Raw genomic sequence first — 22519 nt, 5'->3', positions numbered from 1 at the left:
TGCCTGCAGTGTGGCATGCGACATCTTAAAATAACGTCCTTTGAAAATACGCTTAGAGGCAATTGCTTATGAGTGTGTACAATTTTCTTCTATTGCTCACTTGTATGAGCTTTCCTAAGCATATTTTAATTACTTAAACTCAATGAGTACTTACGTTCCTTATGTTACACCGGTCTTGTAATATTTATATATAAGGCTTTGAAATGTGATCTTTTGTCTCCTCAAAATCAATCCTTCCAAGACCCAGACAATCATCGTATGTCATACCACTTGCTCCATCCGGCACCTTGATTTTTCCCTAACCATCTGCGCCCGTCCTGTCCGCTTCTCCCCCACCTTCACCTACCTTGGACTGGCCAATGACCGTAACCTCACCTGGATCCTTCATCTCCGCCCTATCCAGTCCAAAGCCCACACCCACCTCTGTCTCTTTAAGCTCCTCTCTGGCCAGACATGGGGGTTGAACCCCTTTACCGTCCTCCACACCTACAAATCTTTAATCTGTCCCATCCACTGTTACGCCAGCCAGTCCCACCTGGATATCCGCCCACTCCCCCCCCCCCCCCCAAATTCTGTAAGTCTCTCCAGATCCTCGAGCGCCATGCACTCCACCTCATCTTCCGTATACACCTCCCATCCCCCACGTGGCTCCTCTATGATCTGATTCCTTTCCCCCATCCTTTTCCTCGAACATATCCACATCCTCTACACCTCCCGCCGACTTGATCCGCCCCATTCATTGGTTGCTCCTCTCCTCTCCAACCCCTGCCCACTGCTGCGCCTGCCTTCACCGTTGTCCCCCCCCCCCCCTACCCACCACCTCTACCCACTTCATCTCCTATCCCAAGGTGGCTTCTGTCAACTTCCCCCCCCTGGATGATGCCTTCTCTCCCTCCAAATTACCCATCCTGATTCTCACCTCCCCCTCCCTCTCTCTGTCCTTTTCCCAGGCTCCCTCTCCTCCCTCATCCTGTTTCCTTTGCCTACCTACCCTCTCTTTGACTCTCTCCTCCAAGTCCTTTTGCTTTCCCCTCCACTGCCTTCCCCACTCCTTCTTGCATCTGCTCTTCCCCCTTTTTGTGTGTCCTCTCCCTCCATCAGCCCCCCTTTTTTAGCTTTTCCTCTCCTCCTCCCCTATTTCCCCCCTCCAGTGTCTGGATCGGGTCTTCGCCCCCTCCCCATCTTCAATTGTACTCTATAGTGCAGTGTACCATGAGTGTTCAGTGTTGTGTGTCCCAATTTTAAGTGCTGCAAACAGAAGCCAGACTATCGCTGTGTTTTTTAATTGTGTCTGTATAATTACTATGTGTTTTAATCAGCATTGTCCATCCTTCGTTTTTTTCTGTTTTTTTTGTTTCTTTTTAATATTTTCTTCGCAATTTTTCACCATATTCGTTTTTAAGCAGTCACCATTTTATCACCTGTTTTTATTGTTACATGTCCTAATTATGTTTTTTAACTTTTCTTCCGCCCCCCCCCCCCGCCCCCTCTGGTAGGGAATCTAAATTCAATAAAGAAAAATAAGTAGTGTTTTGTGTAAATTTTGGCAACAGCTATCTGATAATGATTATTCGAAGCGCGTCATAAGTGAAGTATTTAGCAATCAAGACGTTTCCAAGGAATTACTACATACGGAGTCCGAATGCTCATTTACCTTAAAAATGGGAAGAACTATTACCAAATCAGAATCGAGCAAGAAAAATATGAATGTCCATTCGCGTTGTATCTATGCCAGCAACGTCTACAGATTTTATACCAAAGCAAAAGATAAGGGACGCTATTGGTTGGCATCTCCCCGCCCACATACCATCAGCCCATAATTTAGGGAGTTCCGTGACGTGTGCGTAGCCGTCTAGTGCAACGTGCCTGCGATAACCTACATAGGACTTCTCGAATCCACGTCACATAGCGTTGTATTGTTTTCCAAAGATAGACCAACACGTTGTTTCTTTTTCGGCATTGATGGCGTCTTTTTTCGCGCTCTCCGCCACGGGATTTCGTCGTGGATGCTGGCGTTAGGCTTTCGGTGTTGACTGGAGGGAAAGTTCAAGGAATAACGAAGTGGATGATTTTCTTCGCAGTGTACTTTCATCTTACTTCTTCGGTTTCTGCCGTAGGAAATAATGAGCAATCCTTAATCAATGACAAGTGTGAATTTAGGTCTTCAAGCCAATGTCTAAACTTTTGATAGAAACATCGCTTGTGCACGGTTCTAAGGACACACGTTAATTAGTTCTTCTGTGAGAGTGATAGTTTCTAACTAAAGACTACAAGAAGATGCCAGTGAAGGTCGATGCACTGTTACTGAGTGCCTCCAGTAGTTGAGACACATCTACTAAATTAGGTGCCAGTGGGGAGTGTAAACTGTCACAACTGCAGTTGTAGTTTCTGGTTACAGATATGTAGCATCCACAAAAGTAGTCCACTTTAATGAGTCAGCTGGCTTCTGAAAGGCTGCCTACCGTCAGACCACCTTCACCGGGGGGAGATGAAAAAATTACAAAGAAAATACTGCGATGATTTGCGCTCAACTGCTTCTCTATCTGTTTTAGCTTCTCGGTTCATTTTCATTCAAGTTACTGACATAATACTTATACGTACTCGGAGGTGTAGCTAGGATTTTCGGAAATTCCTAAGTCATTGGTTCGTCCATTGGGAACGAGCGGGTTTCGCGGGAAATATTACTTTCATTTGCCTTACTTGTAATACACCTCGCGTTCGGGAAACCACGATTCGAATACTCGATGGGCCATTCGGCTTTAAATTTTACGTGGTTTCACTAATCGGTAAAGGCAAATGCTGCGATGGAGTCTTTGAAAAGAATACGCTCGGTTTCCTTCCTTGTGCTCGTCCTATAGCAGCCTGAGGTTAATGACCTCGTCGTCGAAGGCTTATTAAATTCAAATGATTTTTACTTCCTCTTGTTGTACTCTGGCATGAAATTCGTGTGAATCTTACCATAAAACTGCTGCATAGCTTAAATTTCTCTTAATGGTACATCCACAACTGCTATGTCAATTGCTAATAACTGAAACATCCGCTACAGTTGTACAACACAGTTATTATTGTCTTAGACAAACCTGTTTTGGGGTCTCAGCTCCATCTTCAAACGCAACTGTACATTAAAAATGAAACCATGTGTGCGGAGAGTAAGACTCAAGAAAACCTACCAGCACTGAAAAACCCTATAAGCCAAAAAATCGACAGTAATAAGCATATCTAATATTAGTACAAAGTGTACATTTCCATGTTAAGTCAGCCGGCCGCTGTGGCCGAACGATTCTAGGCGCTTCAGTCCGGAATTGCGCTGCTGCTACGGTCGCAGGTTCGAATCCTGCCTCGGGCACGGACGTGTGTGATGTCCTTAGGTTAGTTAGGTTTAAGTAGTTCTAAGTCTAAGCGACCGATGACCTCAGACGTTAGGTCTCATAAGGCTGAGAGCCATTTGAACAATTTGAATCCAAGTTAAGTTAAAGTCAGCTCGTCTGCCGAGGATGGCTCATCAGAGAGCATATGGAAAAGTGGCCACGCTAAAATCATATTTCAGATGTTTATCACGTCAGTCACCCAATTGTTCAAGTGCTGGAGAGGGCCTAGGGTCTAAATAAAACCAAAGAGCGCCGGATTAGAGACTATATAGAAGGCCAGAAGGTACGAAGCAGGGCAAAAACTGAGTCATAAACTTACTGGATGTCAAGCGATGCAAATATGGCTCAGAGCTGTCACTGACAGACGCACATTAACTAGCTGTAAAAATGAAAACGCTATTCAAGTATCCGTAACTAAGTAACCAAACGTATGAAAAACGGCGCGGCAACAACGTCTGCCACATACCAACTGTCCTTTTCCTCTTCAATTTTGCCACCGGCTACTAGCTACGAGAAATATTTTCTTACCACTCAGCTCACACTCAGTTTATAGACGTGTCTCATATACATAGACGAGAATATTCTATTCTTACAATCTATGAAGTAACTGTATTGATGATGTTTTCTCACAAAATCTCACGTATTCAGAGTTACAAATTACGGAGTGCCTTGCAATTGTGCTCGCAAGTGCGATGACATTAGTTTCCCATCCAGATCTAACCCAAGGAAAAGATAGATAAACTAAGTAATTACTTCTTATTGTTCCCAAGTATGTTGGATCACAGCCACAGCTCTCAGTGAGGTAGTAATAAACTGACTTACTTGTTATTTTCTTTATTGTGACATCAGTACGGATCGCGGTCGTACTTAAGTAAATGCGGAACAGAGCTTATTGTATAGAATACACTTCTTTATGAATAAATGACCTGCTCTGTGTTTATTTAAGACGACAAGATTTCTCTTTTTTCTTTTATTAACAGAACTGTCTGTCACACGTTTTCAAAAGCATAAGCATTTCTACAGCAATAAATAATAAGAGAGGCTCACGTCATAAAACACTCCTAAAAACACTTCTTCCAATGATATTTTATCCTTGAAATGTATTTCATGAAAACATCTTTGTATGCACCGTCAGCCCCTACAGTAACTTTATTGATAATGTGCTGCTATTTCCGCGCTATATCGACTATCTCTTGCCACTGGACTGCTTTCTGATGAATGAAACGTGCAAGTGTCAGCATTTATATTATATGTTACTAAGACATTTTTTAAAATAATTGTCACACTTGTTATCGCCCTGAAAAGGTGGTATACACTTCTTGTAAGAGTAACTTGGGCAAGTCTTCCAAGAATTGTATGTGCTGTCTTTTCAGCTCGATTACGGACGTGTTCAGTTATCAGAAACGCGTTAGTGACATATAATTACTGATGTTTACCTTTTAAGTCTGTATTAACGCAACTATGTTTAGTCTGTTATAGATCAGAAAGCAAGACGAATTCGCCCGGCGCGAGGTAGTATAATACTGAACAAAACTATCAATAGCTCATTTCAATAAAATACGTACAGAAGCTGATGGTGTATGTAAATTAGTGTTTCATTAAAGGTGTTACAGCGGTGGAGAACCACCTTGTAAAAATAAGTTATCTTTATTTTTTTTATTTCTTTATTGGTTGAGTACCGGTGCAAACGTCTACTTGGTTTCATTCTACACCAGGACTGAATTTTTCAATTACGAATCACTCTGCCAGCTTAGAAATCTAAAATCAGTGCGAAAGATGCAACTGTAGCACGTGAACATGTAATGCTGAAAGTACTGTGGATTCGTTCCCTTAGTCAACTAATAATCTGTAGGACTCTATTTTGAATTACGAATCTATTTTGAATTACGAGTTTAACATTAAATGCAAGCAAACAGACTCAAAAGAAAAGAAGGTCGAAATGTCACTGAGATTGTTAGTAACTAGTGTCTTCAATGTAAGACGTCCGTGTAATAATTGTTGAAAAACATAGATATAGCATAGCATATAAGTACAGAAACACTTTGATTCTGAGACACCTGAGTGAAATTCTATGAACAGGCATATAGTATGAAACTACCAGTGGTCTGATAATACTCTAGAGCTATAATCAGTGGTTTAGAATCTGGTATTCACAAGATATGTTCGTCAAAGTCTATATGAGATCTATTCTAAATACAAATACAATCTTGTTTTTAATTGATTACCAAACTTTATTTTGTTTCCAATGGCATTATCAAGTAATTCTTCACGCGGGTAGTATAATAAACTTTTTTTTTCTTTGCTTAAGGTTTCTTGAAGCAACTTTGCATTATTCTTAGATGCAGTGAAAAACAAAAGCCATTTACTACGCTAGTACTAATAGTATGTACATTTATCTAAATTGTACATGAATAGTTTATAATAATTGAAAGTTGCCAAAAATTACTTTTTCCTGAAGAAGCTACGTGTGTAATTAAATTATCTTCTTTGATCGCCGTGGTGCCAAATGTTACAAGGCCTCGGACGGTGTGTCACCGTGCCAACGACGAAAAAAATGTCTGTGTAACGCTCTCTTTTCAACGTGACAAATATATCTTGGCAATACGTAGTTAAATTCAACTATCTGAAATTTTTTCAAACACTTGCTAGGTAGAAGAATAAAAGATTGTAGAATATAAAACAATATCATTAAGCTGCAGAGCAAGTCTAAAAAAATTTTAAAGGGACCTATATTTCTGAAGACGATTATTTCCAGGGCATATTGTAGCTGGAAAAGCGACTAGAAAGATTAAGACTACGAAATAAAATGTGTTCTTAATCACTAATAGGTCTGTTGGTCGTTTATTGAGGTTTTTGAGGCGCAGATATATGACATCCTGCGTTTGGTCGGGCAGCTATGATAGACTAACAAATCAACCTTCAATAGTTTAAAGCTCTCTTACTGTGTACTGGAAGTGACAGTACGAGCGCAGCCAGAACTGCATTGTCCAGTCATATTAATGTAACAACCAGACAAAAGCTGACTGCTGCAAGATGTGCAGGAAGAGAGTCAGTGAGGTTCTGGAACGTACCGACAGGGATGTGGGGCCGCGCAGATTTCAGTGCCGTGGCAGCCACAGCTGCGCTAGGCCTCTGGGTTGAGGATCTATGGAGCGAAGAGGCCGATCGATTTGGTCCCACAAATTCTCGATTGGGTTTTAATCTAGGAAGTTTGTTGGCCAGAGGAATACGGCAAACTCATCCTGGTGCTCTTCCAACCACGCACGTACAGTGCAAGCAGTGTGACATGTTGCATTATACTGCTGGTAGACGCTTTCGTGCCTAGGAAAAACAAACTGCATGTGGGCGTGGACATGGTGCCCAAGGACAGATACATACTTGAGTGATTCCCTTGTTACTTCCAGAGTGACGACGTCATCCAGGGAATCCCATGAAAACATTCAAATGGTTCAAATGGCTCTAAGCACTATGGGACTTAACAAAATGGTTCAAATGGCTCTGAGCACTATGGGACTTAACATCGGAGGTCATCAGGACCCTAGACTTAGAACTACTTAAACCTAACTAACCTAAGGACATCACACACATCTAGGCCAGAGGCAGGATTCGAACCTGAGACCGTAGCGATCGCGCGGTTCCGGAATGAAGCGCCTAGAACCACTCGGCCACAAGTCGGCCGGTGTGGCCGAGCGGTTCTAGGCGCTTCAGTCTGGAACCGCGCGACCGCTACGGTCGCAGGTTCGAATCCTGCCTCGGGCATGGATGTGTGTGATGTCCTTAGGTTAGTTAGGTTTAATTAGTTCTAAGTTCTAGGGGACTGATGACCTCACATGTTAAGTCCCATAGTGCTCAGAGCCATTTTTGAACCGCTCGGCCACAGCGGCCGGCTGGAAACATTCCCTAGACCATAACGCTCCCTTCTTCGTCCTGGGCCCTTTCGACGTTTGTTGCAGGGTGTTTTGCTTTCGGACGTGCACATCAGCGGCCAACTATGCCATGGAGAATAAAACGTGATTCATCTAAAAGGTCACCTGCCGCTACTCAGTCGACGTCCGGTTGCGGCTTTGAGGTGCAAATTCCAGCCTCCGTAGCCGATGAACAGCAGTCAACAAGGGTGCATGAACCACGAGCCTGCTGCAGAGACCCCTACGCAGCTACGTTCGCTCGACAGTCGTTGAGGCGGTAGCCCCTTCGTTCATTTGGGCGATCAGTTGCTCAGCAATTGCAGGTCTCTTCGCATGTCTCCGCAGCCGTCTGTTGCAGGAATGAAACACCTGCATCTTTTGAAATTCATATATTTCTACAATTACGAGAACAAGACAAAAAACTCATTTTTGGGCTGGACGGAGCACCACGCTGGAGTCGGCATGTTCGAGCATTTCTTAACAATGAGCTGCCTTACCAACGGACTGGTCATTAGAGACGTACTGATCTAACATAGTACCATAGGCGTCTACCATCCTATCAACTAAGAATCCACTGTACACATTCCATCTCATAAATGCTTCCGTTTTCTTCCATCCCCACATTTTCCTACCCGTTTTTCTCTTCCCGCTTCCCTTCTTTCCCTATCCCATTTCTCTCCCCCAAATTGTGATCTTACCGATATCGCCAGCGACTCCTCCCTTCTTGTCTCCCAACATCCACTCCATCGACACTACCTATTAGTCTGTATACCTCACCCTCCTACCTTCCTCAACGCCCAACCTCTTACCCGTCCAACAACAGACTACGTTTCCCGGGCCAAGCCCTTCCAGTGATTTGTTTCTTTTTAATATCAGTGTTTCCACATTGCGTTTGAAATGCGTTCCTCTTGTTTTCCTTTTTACCATTTCACAATTCGTGTTTTTAATTAAAACAAAGAAATTCGTGTTTCTTATATATAAAAACCTTCCATTATTTCACTTTCAAAAATTCTTAATTCAGCTGTAAATAGATCACCTTAATACTAGCCTTTTTTCGTCTTAGTTTTACTTGTCTCTTGGCTCAATTTCGGGGTGAACGTGCCTCTGACAGCGCATCCTTCGCTTGTACATCTACATCTACGTGGTTACTCTGCAATTCACACTTAAGTGCCTCGCAGAGGGTTCTTAAAACCATTTTCATACTACTTCTCTACTATTCCACTCTTGAATGGTGCATGGGAAAAAGGAACACTTAAGTCTTTCCGTTCGAGCTCTGATTTCTCTTATTTTATTATGATGATCATTTCTCCCTACGTAGGTGGGTGTTAACAAAATATTTTCGCATTCGGAAGAGAAAGTTGGTGACTGAAATTTCGTAAATAGATCTCGCCGCAAAGAAAACCGCCTTTGTTTCAGTGACTGCCACCCCAACTCGCGTATCATATCAGTGACACTCTCACTCCTATTGCGCGATAACAAGGAACGGGCTGCCCTTCTTTGCGATTTTTCGATGTCCTCCGTTAATCCTGCCTGGTAAGGATCCCACACCGCGCAGCAATATTCCAGCAGAGGACGGACAAGTGTAGTGTAGGCTGTCTGTTTAGTGTGTTTGTCGCATCTTCCAAGTGTTCTGTCAACAAAGCGCAGTCTTTGTTCCCCTTCCCCACAATATCATCTATGTGGTCTTTCCAATTTAAGTTGCTCGTAATTGTAAATCCTAAGTATTTAGTCGACTTGACAGCCCTTAGATTTCTGCGATTTATCGTATACCCAAAATTTATCGGATTTCTTTTAGTACCCATGTGGATGACCTCGCACTTTTCTTTGTTTAGTGTGTACGGGACTAAGGGGATGAAATGACAATTTAAAAAGAAAACTTTGACCTCCTAGGTAGCCCTCCTAGGTAGCATTATCTCACGGTTTTGTAAATTAAAAACGTCTGCGCTTGCTGCGGAGGATGACCACTCAAACTCGTTATCTCACGGTGCTTGATTTTCTTTGTGTTGGTCCGTATAAGAATCCTGTGTGCCCCCCTTCCAACAACTTTGGGTGAACTACGACGCGTCATAGCAACGGCAGTGAACTGACATGCACGCAAAAGTATGAGACGAGTCTGACTATCGTATGAAATTTGAATAAAATAATTTTGGGAACTATGGTAAGTCGTTATAAAACACTAGACTAACTGAACTGCGTAAGTTCCGACCGACTACGCAGCGGTCGTCTTCAGGACGGTTAACTGCTAGGTACTAGTACATGTACTCCTCTATACACTGTCTATTTCGCTTATCTGATAGTTACTGACGTTACGTACCTAGGATGTCATTGGACAACTTGGAGGTAGGTGCTATACAGTGCGCTACACTGGTAGGTGATTGGAAAACAACATTAGTAGGTCCATTCAAAATTACGGTGGCCGTGAAAGCCCATGAACTTACATGGTCTGAATGTTCGCCATGTACCCCGTGGAAACGTTGCTCACAAAATCCTGAGAAATTCTTCTTTTATGTAAAGGCTCTCAATGACGTGAAATTAGTGTCCATACCCTCATGGATGACACAGCAAGTGACAGTGAGGGCAGCAAAGCAAAAACAAGAATACTGAATGCTGTTTTTAAATGTTCGTTTACAAAGCAAGATGCACATTTACCGCTTCAGTTTACTTCCCGGTCCACTATGAGGAAGAGTGTTACAGATATTAGTACTTTCAACATTGCAGCCCAGTCATCAATCTTGATAATCTAATATATAAGGAACTATCAGCCTCGATTGCGGTAATGAAACCAACCTTTACCTAGGTTTTAGCCCAAATAATTGAGCCTTCTTCAGAGGATATACCTGAATTTATAATTTGTCTAAGACAGCATGGTCTAGAAATAAAACTGCTTTAGTTTTATTTCTAGACCATGCCCTCTTAGACAAATTACAAATTCAGGTACATCTTCCGAAGAAGGCTCAATTATTTGGGCTGAAACCCAGGTAAAGGTTGGTTTCATTAGCGCAATCGAGGCTGATGGTTTCTTATGTAACAGATATTAGTGTCTGTGGAGTTAAGAGACAGCTAAAAACTGCTAAAATTTAACAGCGCTTCAGGGTCGATAAGATCCCTGCCAGATCTTAGGCATAAGCTCCAATTTTAACCATACTATACCGTAGGTCAGTCGAACAAAACACTATCCGCACTGTTTTGGAAAAAAATTACGATGCATAGAACGCACTCATTTCAAGAAACAGTGACAGAAGTGATCTACAAAACTACCATCCAGTCTCATGAGCAACAACGATTGTAAGTAGAATGCTTAGGTCTCGCACGGAGTGTGCACTAGCAACTTGACCTAGGACCCATGGATCGGTATGCTACTTTTAGTACCTTGGGGCATTCAGGCTTACAACTAATATGATAGGATTTCAGTCACCACCAGCTTAAGCCGACTCTTAAGACAAGAGAACCGACCGAACCGGAAAATGTTTATAAAAACAGGATTCACAATTACTTTCCCCGTTTTCTTTTTAGTCACTTAATTAAATTCTTCTGGTGATTTTTACCTTGTCTTTTATTACTGTCCTTATGCAATGACTCGTCGAAAGATATAAAAATGAACAGAGCATTCGTATTGATTTTACAACTGAAATCGAGTATTAACCTAACGATCATGAATAATACGCAGGATTGATGGTATTCGACTCATCACTGGTTTAACTAATCAGCAGCGCTCATTAATGCATGGAATCAGTTGCATTATTAGAGAAAACGGTTGCCTTATACTGTAATAAAATAAACTGCTTCTCTTTAATGAGAAAATCGTAACATTTGTGAAATACGTGGAAGGAAAATGACTTGGAGTAATAAGGATATGGCCATACACTCAATTACTCTGTTCAGACTCAGAAGATGGACTCAAGGAAGAGCCACCACCAGCACTCGCATTCAAAGGAGAAAAAGTGGGCAGAGAGAGTGCATGTCTATCACAGGATAGCAGCCCTATAAATCAAATCGATGGGGAATAATTTGGTCCGGCTTAATGCCTCTACCTATTCCACACCAATGTCGTTCCCACACAATAGATATGTTACGCGAGATTTCAGCACTTGCATGAAAACTTCGAGAATTCGCAATAATATCACCACATGTGAATTGCATCACGTTGTTCCACTGGAACAAAGCCAAGTCCGACCAGTGCAAAAATTGCACATAATCGTCAGCTGTTACTGCAACCTCATATCACAAAGGCACTGGGAGATTCATAGCGTTTCAGATGAACTGAACTTAAATATTTCAGGCTATGTACAACGGACAAAACGCAAAAATTTCGGAAGTTTCTAGCAGGGCAACATAGGACTACGTCTGTACTCACTAGTAATCAGCAGCCGAGTCCCTCTCCACAAAGGTTCCGCCGGCTACTACGTGAAAACGAAAACCAGAGAGAGCTTCCGTTACCAACCTAACAGGCAGATAATACCATTTCCAGAAAGACAAGACCTCTCTGCCCAGGTGCAAGGATCTTGAGTTCGTCATTCTGCTCTCCCCTCCAAGCAGCGAGCACACAGCTCTCGCTCCAGCAGACGACGACCAACTCAACCTCCACCATAAATAAATAGAAAAGACATTCAGACTCTCATTGGTTCACATTCACACACACAAGACGGTTTAGGGAAAGGAATACGTACACGTGTGGAAACGTGGAACATAAGTGACATGATATAATGAAACACTGGTGACCTTTTGCAAAATACCTGGTTTTGTGGCAGTAAAAAACATTTTTCTGCCGTCAGGTCGCCTACTCAAGGCTTCTGTGGCGGATCATACGCTCAACCACAGTTACACGGTGGGCCACATAATTCATAATTACTTTAGTTAGTGGGAAGTTCTTATGGAACGGCTGTGTTGAGACGTTTCACCACCTGTTCTAGAATGCTTCAACATATTCTGAGCTCAAACATTATGAGGTATCTCGAACAGAATCACCACTTCCATGCCAAACAACGCGGATTCCGAAAGCAACGATGACGCGAAACACAACTATTGCTTTTCTCACAAGACATCCTGAAAGCCAAGGATCAAAGAAATCAGGTAGATGCAGTATTTCTTCTAGGTACTGGGAAAATGCAGTCAGTCTAGAAAGTAGACTACTTACAAATGACTTTCGCATCCCATCTCAGAATATTGGTCGACTATTGGTCGACTGTATGGGACCCATACATAATAGGATTAACAGGGGATGTGAAACGTATACTAAGAACGGTGGCACCAAAGGTCTCAGGTCTGTTGCAAAATCCGGATTGACAGACTCGTGAATATAGAAGCAAATTATCCTGCGGAAGCCTATTGCAAATTTCGGGAGCCAGTATTGAGTACGAAAATCTGAGACATTCTTTTGCCGCATGGGTATCGCTATCATAGGAAACGTGAAGAAAAAATTGTACTAATTATAGCACACGCAGAAGCATTTAGTAATATTTTTCCTGTCCTTCATATGTGATCTGACTGGAAGAAATCCTAACGTTTGTTTCCATTACGTACACTCTCACGCACTTCACAGTAGTTTGCAGATTATATATATAGACATTTAAAGTATGCGAAACATAAAAGATAAACTTTGATTGTAAAACTAATCTTAAAAAGTAGGCCAAGATTATATGTATATATGACTAAAAGAAAATTTCTGTCTTCATTAATGTAGGAAATTTGGTCTTGTAGTACGCGACAAAATGTTTTAAAATTCTCTGCGCATTATAAATGACTTCCGTGCATCGCAACTACAATGTTTTTTCTTATTGGTGCTACCCCATGCTTTAGTACCCTCACAATTTAGTTCAGCCTCTGTCTCGCCATTGAAAAAAAAAGCTCCGCAACATCCTACACTGGGATCGTACTATTGAGTAAAGCTCACGGCTTCTCTTACAGTGGAGACCTGCTTATCTACTAAACTAACAATGCTTAAAATTGACTGAGCATGGGCTAGTGTTGGTAAGAGGTCTGCATCAATGCGAAATTGAAAACTCTGTATACTTTTCATACCTATGAATAAAAAAAGCACACAGAAAAGTTTTACGTGACTTCACACACTCATATTGTCATCTCTAGAGTAACAAGATGTTGAAGTAAGTAAACCAATCTTTGTTCAGTTACCAGATGTATCATTGGAGTTGTTCGTAATTTCATATGATATCTACAAACTCGATAAAAACATTAATTATCAGAGCAAATTCGCGAGACAAGGCTAACTATCTGGAATGCGGCCAGGCACGTAGTTGCTTTTGAGCCGACTTCGAAATCTAGCAAATCAACAGTACCTACAAACCTTTCTACGTAACGTGCAACAATGTGAAATTCAAAATTCTGTGTGTTTTTCAAACCTACGAATAAATCAGTCGCTAGGCATAAATGACCGATCGTAGAATTTGCATCGATGTTCTCTGACGGAATGTATTAAGCGAGACTCAGTGTAGGTATTGCTGTTTCCTCAACTGATTACGTTCGAGAGACAAGAGGTAACTGAAGGCAGGACTACATTACCTACATGTTTTTGCAAGTGCGATAAGACTTACTTGCACGGGCGCCGTCAAGCGCGGCAAGACGTGTCATTATCCCCTCCTGGAATCTGGGTACATACCTTTTATTCATTACAGAATTCTCACTCACATTTAGGAGTGAGTGAATAATCATCAATTCTCTGACATATAATATGTTTTTTACGTCGCCTAAACATTTAATTCTTATTGCATGACAGGTCTCGAAACTGGTCAAGTCATTTATATAATTATTTAAATAAAAATACATTTTTAGTGTAATTCTTTTTTTTTATATCGGACTAAAAAGTACAAAACAATATCTGCTAGCCTCTTACAGAATGCTAATGGGCAACAGATAGCTCCGAAAATGTTTGATTGTGAATTTTTAATAGCAAGGAAAATAAATGAAAATTTTTACAACGAAAAGCATGGGACCCGTGCAACAGGCAATTGTTAAGTGGTGAACCATTCACGCATCAGTTACACAATGCGTGGGCCACCGGTTTTCGTTCTAATCTTACAAGTATTTTCATAGCTATTAATAATTCACAATAACAGACTTTTGGAATTATCTTATTTTCTAACTTAGTCCGATATAAGAATGTGTTATCTTAAAAATTTGTTTTTATTTAAATAACTATTTTCCCATTTTTAGTGTTGTGTGTGTAATATTTGTCACTCGATTTCGAACATATTGATGTGATTACATGTTGCAAATTTCAAATATATTTCAGTTTCTCTTGACCTGAGTCAACCAGTGTATTGCTCCCTCCTACGTACAACTCACAAAAAGACCTCGAAAGTAAGAATTAGAGATAGATTAGAGTTCTTTTGGAGGCTTATCAGCAACTGTCTTCCCACAAACATACCACAGAAGAAAGCGAGTTGATACTGCATTGTCATACAGTTGTGAGCTCTGTTGAAATTTTTCAAGTCTCCAGTTCATCGGGAAGTTAGTTCAAAGAAAATTGAGAAACTTGTACCTAACCATCCGAGAGACAAGAAAATGGAAGTGTGTTAAAAATAGCGGTTTCAGGATCTTGTCTCCCCGCTTCAAATGGTTCAAATGGCTCTGAGCACTATGGGACTCTACTGCCGTGGTCATAAGTCCCCTAGAACTTAGAACTACTTAAACCTAACTAACCTAAGGACATCACACACATCCATGCCCGAGGCAGGATTCGAACCTGCGACCATAGCGGTCGTGCGGTTCCAGACTATAGCGCCTTTAACCGCTCGGCCACTCCGGCCGGCCTTCCCGCTTCCTCTTCGAAGTAAATTTCTACTGACGGTCGTGTTCATTTGACCGATTAATTGGTAGGAACTGTGTGACAGAGGGAGAGAGAGAGAGAAGAGACTGATCAGAGGGGCCTGTAACTACCTGTGGCCGACGGCCCGAGCGCGGGACGCGGCCAGCAGAGCAGGACGTCCTTGGTCGGCCGCAAACAGCAGCGGCTGCTATCGATTGTGGGCGACACGCCCAACGCGGGTGGCGTGGCCCGGCTCACAGGTAGGCAGGCACTAGCTGGCGGGCCGAAGCAGTGACCGCCCCCAACTGCGCTGCGCGACCGTCCTAAAGCCGTGCTTTCGAACGGTAGCTTCAATGTGCTGCTGAACGCTCAGAAACGATGCGACTTTTGCATCTGGTGCGTATGCTTCAACGTGGCACGCGCGATCGGATCGCGCTCCAGCGACAGTTGGCTGCATCTGGCTCGCAAGCCACTCTGCAAAATGCACGGGAGTAAAACGCACATTTCCTCCCTTGTGCGTACGCTAGTTACGTCGTTCTACTTTTGGAGTACAAAAATAAAAACTTCAACATCCATGAACGTGTTGTAAGGCAAAAAACGACGCACCATTTCTAGTCAGTAAGGACACCGACTTATAAAAGTTCCATTACAAAAGCTGGAATACAAATTTACAACAGTTGTCCATATAAGACGAAAATTATTTCAGTATTCTTAGTAGAAACCTTTCTTAATCGATCACTGTTTCTATACAGTACAGGATCTTCACAAGATGTTAAATACAAAACTTGAAACAAAAAAGCGCAAAATATCTTACTGCAAGCAGTGCCAGCTGTCTTTTAGATACAACCAAACGAAGAAATTCACTCCCAGAAAAGAGCATAGTTGTATTTAAACAACATCGAGTATTATAGAATATACTTCCGATAAGAAAGTATCAGATCTGTGAGATAGTGCAACGGTTAGTAAAACAATTGTTTGGATCCAGTGCGACGCGAGGTAGCAAAATATCACCTGTAACTTTACAACTCTGCGTCTCTACTCATTACGCTACACCGAGCATCAGTAATAATAATAATAATAATAATAATAATAATGGCGTGTGACGAGGGCCTCCCGTCGGGTAGACCGTTCGCCTGGTGCAAGTCTTTCGATTTGACGTCACTTCCGCGACTTGCGCGTCGATGGGGATGAAACGATGATGATTAGGACAACACAACACCCAGTCCCTGAGCGGAGAAAATCTCCGACCCAGCCGCGATTCGAACCCGGGCCCTACAATGTTTTTTCTTAGTTGTGCTACCCCATGCTTTAGTACTCTCACAATTTAGTTCAGCCTCTGTCTCCCCATGGAAAAAAAAAGCTCCGCAACATCCTACGCCGGGATCGTACTGTTGAGTAAAGCTCACGGCTTCTCTTACAGTGGAGACCTGCTTATCTACTAAACTGACAATGCTTAAAATTGACTGAGCGTGGGCTAGCGTTGGTAAGAAGCCTGCATCAATGCGAAATTGAAAACTCTGTATACTTTCCATACCTACGAATAACGGTCTGTCGCACTAACAACTTTTTTTTTTTAATCTCATTTTGTTAGTTTTCGTTCGTTGCATTGGCTCGGGACGGTCGCCGTAAGACATCCGTTTCAGTTCGTTGTTGATCGGTGAACTCAGGTTTTTTTTTTTTTTTTTTTTTTTTTTTTTTTTTTTTTTTTTTTTTTATTACAGAGGCCAGCTGACCGAACACGTTGAGCCACCGCGCCACTCAGCTACCGGGGGCGGACACCGAGCATCAATGATTCATGGCCAAACCTCCATCTTACCACCTCCTGAAGGCTTTAATTGTAGATAGGTTATTAACTGACATTTAACTATAACGAATTGAACCAAGAAAAATGCGGTTTTGATGAATCCTCCGTGTGCCGTTGACTTACTGGGGAATACGAGTACTTCCATAATATGCACCTCTTTAACTATCAATATGACGTTTGCCATGATTTTATTACAATAAATGGTGCAATTAATAACCTTTTGGTCAGGTGAATACAGAGCTATAAAAAGAAAATCAATTACGGGTAATGTAACAGTAGGTTTAATAATGAATAAAAAAAAAGGAGTGCGGGTAAGCTACTACAAACAGCATACTGAACGCATTAGTGTGGCCAAGATAGACACGGAGCCCACGCCTACCACAGTACTACAGGTTCATATGCCAACTAGCTCCGCAGTTGACGAAGAGATTGGTGAAATGTATGATGAGATAAAAGAAATTATTCAGATAGTGCAGGGAGACGAAAATTTAATAGTCATGGGTGATTGGAATTCGATAATAGGATAAGGAAGGGAACGAAACGTAGTAGGTGGATATAGAATGGGGGTCAGAAATGAAAGAGTAAGCCACCTGGTAGAATTTTGCACAGAGCATAACTTAATCATAGCTAACACTTGGTTCAAGAATCATAAAAGAAGGTTGTATACATGGAAGAATCCAAGAGCTACTGGAAGGTTTCAGAGAGAATATATAACGGCAAGACAGATTTAGGAACCAGGTTTTAAATTGTAAGACATTTCCAAGGGCAAATGTGGACACTGGCCACAATCTGTTAGTTATGAACTGTAGATTAAAACTGAAGAAACTGCAAAAGGTGGAAATTTAAGGAAATGGGACCTGGATAATCTGACAGAATCAGTTTTTGTAGATAATTTCAGGGAGAGCATTAAGGAACGATTGAGAGGAAAGGAAGAAAGAAATACAGTGGGCAGCTTTGAGGGATGAGATAGTGAGGCAGCAAAGGATCAAGTAGTTAAAAAGACGAGGGCTAGTAGAAATCCTTGGATAACAGAAGAGATATTGAATTTAATTAATGAAAGGAGAAAATATAAAAATGCAGTAAATGAAGCAGGCAGAAACGAATACAAACGTCTAAAAATGAGCTCGACAGAGAGTACAAAATGGCTAAGCAGGAATTGCTAGAGGAAAAATGTAAGGATGTAGAGGAATATGTCACTAGGGTTAAGATATATACTGCCTACAGGAAAATTAAAGGGACCATTGGAGAAAAGAGAGTTGTATGAACATCAAGAGCTGTGATGGAAACCCAGCTCTAAACAAAGGAGGGAAAGCAGAAAGGTGGAAGGAGAATATATAGGGCCTATAAAAGGGCGATGTACTTGAGGACAATTTTATGGAAATAGAAGAGGATGTAGAGAGGATGAAATTGGAGATATGATACTGCGTGAAGAGTTTCACAGAGCACTGAAAGACCAAAGTCGAAACAAGGCCCCGGGAGTAGACAAGATTCCATTAGAATTACTGACAGCCTTGGGAGAGCCAGTCTTGACAAAACTCTACTATCTGGTGAGCAAAATGTATGCGACAGGCGAAATACTCTCAGACTTCAAGAAGAATATAATAATTCCAATCCCAAAGAAAGCAGGTGAAAATTACCGAACTATCAGTTTAATAAGTCACGGCTGCAAAATACTAACGTGAATTCTTTACAGACGAATGGAAGAACTAGTAGAAGCCGACCTCGGGGAAGATCAGTCTGGATTCAGTAGAAATATTGGAACACGTGAGGCAATACTGACCCTACGACTTATCTTAGAAGCTAGATTAAGAAATACAAACCTACGTTTCTAGCATTTGTAGACTTCGAGAAAGCTTTTGACAATGTTGACTGGAATACTCTCTTTCAAATTCTAAAAGTGGCAGGAGTAAAATACAGGAAGAGAAAGGCCATCAGGGAATCACCAATTTGGTATTGAGGGGCAGCGTGGAGGGTAAAAATCGTAGACGGAGACCAAGAGATGAATACACAAACAGTTTCAAAAGAATGTAGGTTGCAGTAGGTAATGGGAGATGAAGAAGCTTGCACAGGATAGAACAGAATGGAGAGCTGCATCAATCAGTCTCTGGACTGAAGACAACAACAAACACAACAGGGTCGACGAGTTTTCGAGTAATCTTCAAAATGCTTGTGCTTATAAAAGGCATATGTACCAATAGGCTTCAGCTGAAAGTCAGTATGGCGTCCCGCGACTCTGCACTGAAGAAAGATGGCGTCATATGACGTAGGTAGCCTTTTTTCCATCTCGTTTGTCTACGTTCAAATGCACGTCCGGAATATCCGACATGCTAGATACTGCTCTGCACGTCCGTAAAGACTCTATGGCGTGCTTTTTTCACCCTTTGAAATCAGAAACTCGGCACGCTCAACGCTGACGTTCGAATGCACGGTGTTTGTGCCAACAGCTTAGAGCCGTCCTTGCCGCCGTGAGTGCAAAACATTTTTAAATTCTGTTCCAATTGAGCAACTGAATGAAGCCTTTATCAACTATTAACCAACTGCTACATTGGTTCATGGTATAATACTGCATACATTATGAATGAAATGCACACGAAACTTGTGTAAGACTCTACAGTACATACTACTGTATTTAACTAGCTAGTTTTAGGCTGGTAAGGTGGAGGATAAAGGTATGTAGATGTGAAATTTGTGAGATCAAGGATTTTAAATAAGGTGCACTCAAGGAGCTCTCAATAGGATGTCAAAGATGATAGTTATTAACATTCGATATCAGACTCCAGCTAAAGGATCTATTCCGATAAAATAGGGAGCAAAGGTATTTAGCTTTGTTAAATATATAGGGAGAACTATTTAGCTTAGATAAAATATATCTATTTCTCACTTCTCATTTTTATCGAAGTAATTCTTCTCACTTTAGTGTTATACCACACTTCAATAGCTATCGCCTTTGGCAGCCAACTGAGACCCTCTTTGGATCTACCTACTTTATGTCGTTCATCTTATAAAATTCGTAGCCACATGTATTTGTCTTTGTATTTATCGAATATTTATCAACCGAAAACCGGTTAGTTAAACAATAAGTATTGTAGGCTACTGCACAATTATCGTTAACTGTCAGCTACAACCTTTGTAAGTACGCACACGGTGAGCTGGGACCCCAACGACACAGTTTCTGATGTTATTCAGTGAAGTTTTCTGAGTATTTTGTTATCAGGATACCGAGTCTCATGGGCACGTTACAGAGTAATTATGGTTTAAATGGTTTGACGTCCCTATTACCTCCGATCAGTGAATATACCTTCACAACAGTAAAAAGCCCTATAAGAATCAGTAACAAAGACGTACAACACAACCACAGAGAAATGAAGCAACAGTGGTGTGTTTGCCGTCGCTCTGGTAACAACGCATCATTGCGTCCTTGTGCCGCTCGTCCACCGCTTTCAGTAAACCCGTACAAGAAGTTCATATCGAAAAACGTATTAGAAATCCCATCCATACTAGCATAGTTTACATACAACTAACACTGGCCAAAAACAAACATAAGAGAAAACAGTGTAATACTAAATGCAGTTTTAGGGCGAAGAATGAAGCGGGCATTGCTGCCTACAGCAATTACCGTGAGTAATTGAAAGACGTTTCTTGTTAAAAACACACAGCAAATACCGCAGAAATGGTTCAAATGGCTCTAAGCACTATTGGACTTAACATCTGAGGTCTCAGTCCCCTATAACTTAGAACTACTTAAACCTAACTGCCCGAGGCAGGATTCTAGCCTGCACGGTTTCAGACTGAAGCGCCTAGAACCGCTAGGCCACAAGGGCCGGCACATACCGTAGACATTTTCACATATAGATACAAAGGCAAAGTGGGTAGTAAATGAAATGAGCGGCTGAAGACCACAGGATCATTTTTCCAAAATTAACAGAAAATATATGGGGGAAACCTCAAAAACTGTGTCAGTAGATTTCGGTTCACTCTGTATACAATCGACCGACAAGCTGGCTACCGTATAATTGCCAATAACCGATTTACACTGAAGCGCCAAAGAAAATGGTACATCTGCCAAATATCGTGTAGAGGTCCCGTGAACACGCAGAAGTGCGGCAACACGACGTTGCATGGAGGAGGAGATTAGTGTTTAACGTCCCGTCGACAACGAGGTCATTAGAGACGGAGCGCAAGCTCTGATGAGGGAAGGATGGGGAAGGAAATCGGCCGTGCCCTTTCAAAGGAACCATCCCGGCATTTGCCTGAAGCGATTTAGGGAAATCACGGAAAACCTAAATCAGGATGGCCGGAGACAGGATTGAACCGTAGTCCTCCCGAATGCGAGTCCAGTGTGCTAACCACTGCACCAGACGTTGCATGGACTCGACTAGTGTATGAAGTAGTGCTGTAGGGAACTGACACCATGAATCATGTAGGGCTGTCCATAAATCCGTAAGAATTCGAGAAGGTGGAGATCCCTACTGAACAGCACGTTGCAAAGCATCCCTGATTGCTCGATAATGTTCATGTCTGGGGAGTCTGGTGACCAGCGCAAGTATTCAACCTCTGAAGAGTGTTCCTGGAGCCACTCTGTAGCACTTCTGGACGTATGGGGTGTCGCATTGTCCTGCTGTAATTGCCCAAGTCCGTCGGAATGCACAATGGACATGAATAGATGCAGGTGATCAGACAGGATGCTTACGTACGTGCCACCTGTCAGAGTCATATGGAGAGGTATCAGGAGTCCCATATCACTCCAACTACACATGTCCCACACTACTATAGAGCCTCCACTGGCTTGAACATTCCCTTGTTGACCTGCAGGGTCCATGGATTCATGTGGTTGTCTCCATACCTGTACACGTCCATCCTCTCGATACAATTTGAAACGAGACTCACCCGACCAGGCAACATGTTTCTAGTCATCAATAGTTCAATGTCGGTGTTGAAGGTCCCAGGCGAGCCATAAAGTTTTGTGTCGGGCAGTCATAAAGGGAACACGAGTGGACCTTCAGCTCCGAAAGCCCGTTTCGATGATGTTTCGTTGAATGGTTCGCACGCTGACACTTGTTGATGCCCCGCCTTGAAATCTGCAGCAATATGCGGAAGAGTTGCACTTCTGTCACGTTGAACGATTCTCTTCAGTCGTCGTTGGTCTCGTTCTTCCAGGATCTTTTACCGGACTCAGCGATGTTGGAGATTTGATATTTTACCGGATTCCTGATATTCACAGTGGAATGGTCGTACGAGAAAATCCACACTTCATCGCTACCACGGAAATGCTGTATCCCATCGGTCGTGCGCCGACTATAACACCACGTTCAAACTTACTTAAATCTTGATAATCTGCCATTGTAGCAGCAGTAACCAATCTAACAACATCGCCAGACACTTGTCTTATTTGCCGCCCGCAGCACCGTATTCTGCCTGTATACATAACTCTGTATTTGAATACGTATGCCTATACCAGTTTCTTTGGCACTTCAGTGTATCTTTCACTGCAGAACTATCTTTAGATTGTCTTCTATAATGCTAACAGGCCTGACAACTAAATGTGTCACATACCATGTCAAGTAAAATATTGACTATACATTCAGCAGTTTTTCTGTTACGGTTACAGGTGTAGTAGTATAGTTAAGAATGGTTGATGTGAACTAAGCAGGGACGAAAGGAAGGAAGAATAAAGTCATAG

At 42.0% G+C, this 22519-nt stretch overlaps 1 long non-coding RNA gene and 1 other non-coding gene across 2 annotated transcripts in view; both read right to left on the bottom strand.

Annotated features, from left to right (window-relative positions):
- The window catches only part of LOC126474006 (uncharacterized), a 398394-nt gene that overhangs the window by 288714 nt on the left and 87161 nt on the right, over positions 1 to 22519 (bottom strand). The window lies entirely within an intron of this gene.
- Trnas-gga (transfer RNA serine (anticodon GGA)) lies at positions 14952 to 15035 on the bottom strand. The gene is given in 2 exon segments: positions 14952 to 14986; positions 14996 to 15035. It is a non-coding gene; the product is annotated as a tRNA-Ser (tRNA).

The sequence above is a fragment of the Schistocerca serialis genome, chromosome 4 (assembly GCF_023864345.2).
Source record: "Schistocerca serialis cubense isolate TAMUIC-IGC-003099 chromosome 4, iqSchSeri2.2, whole genome shotgun sequence".
Lineage (NCBI taxonomy): Eukaryota > Metazoa > Arthropoda > Insecta > Orthoptera > Acrididae > Schistocerca > Schistocerca serialis.
This window is presented reverse-complemented; position numbering and strand designations above follow the sequence as displayed.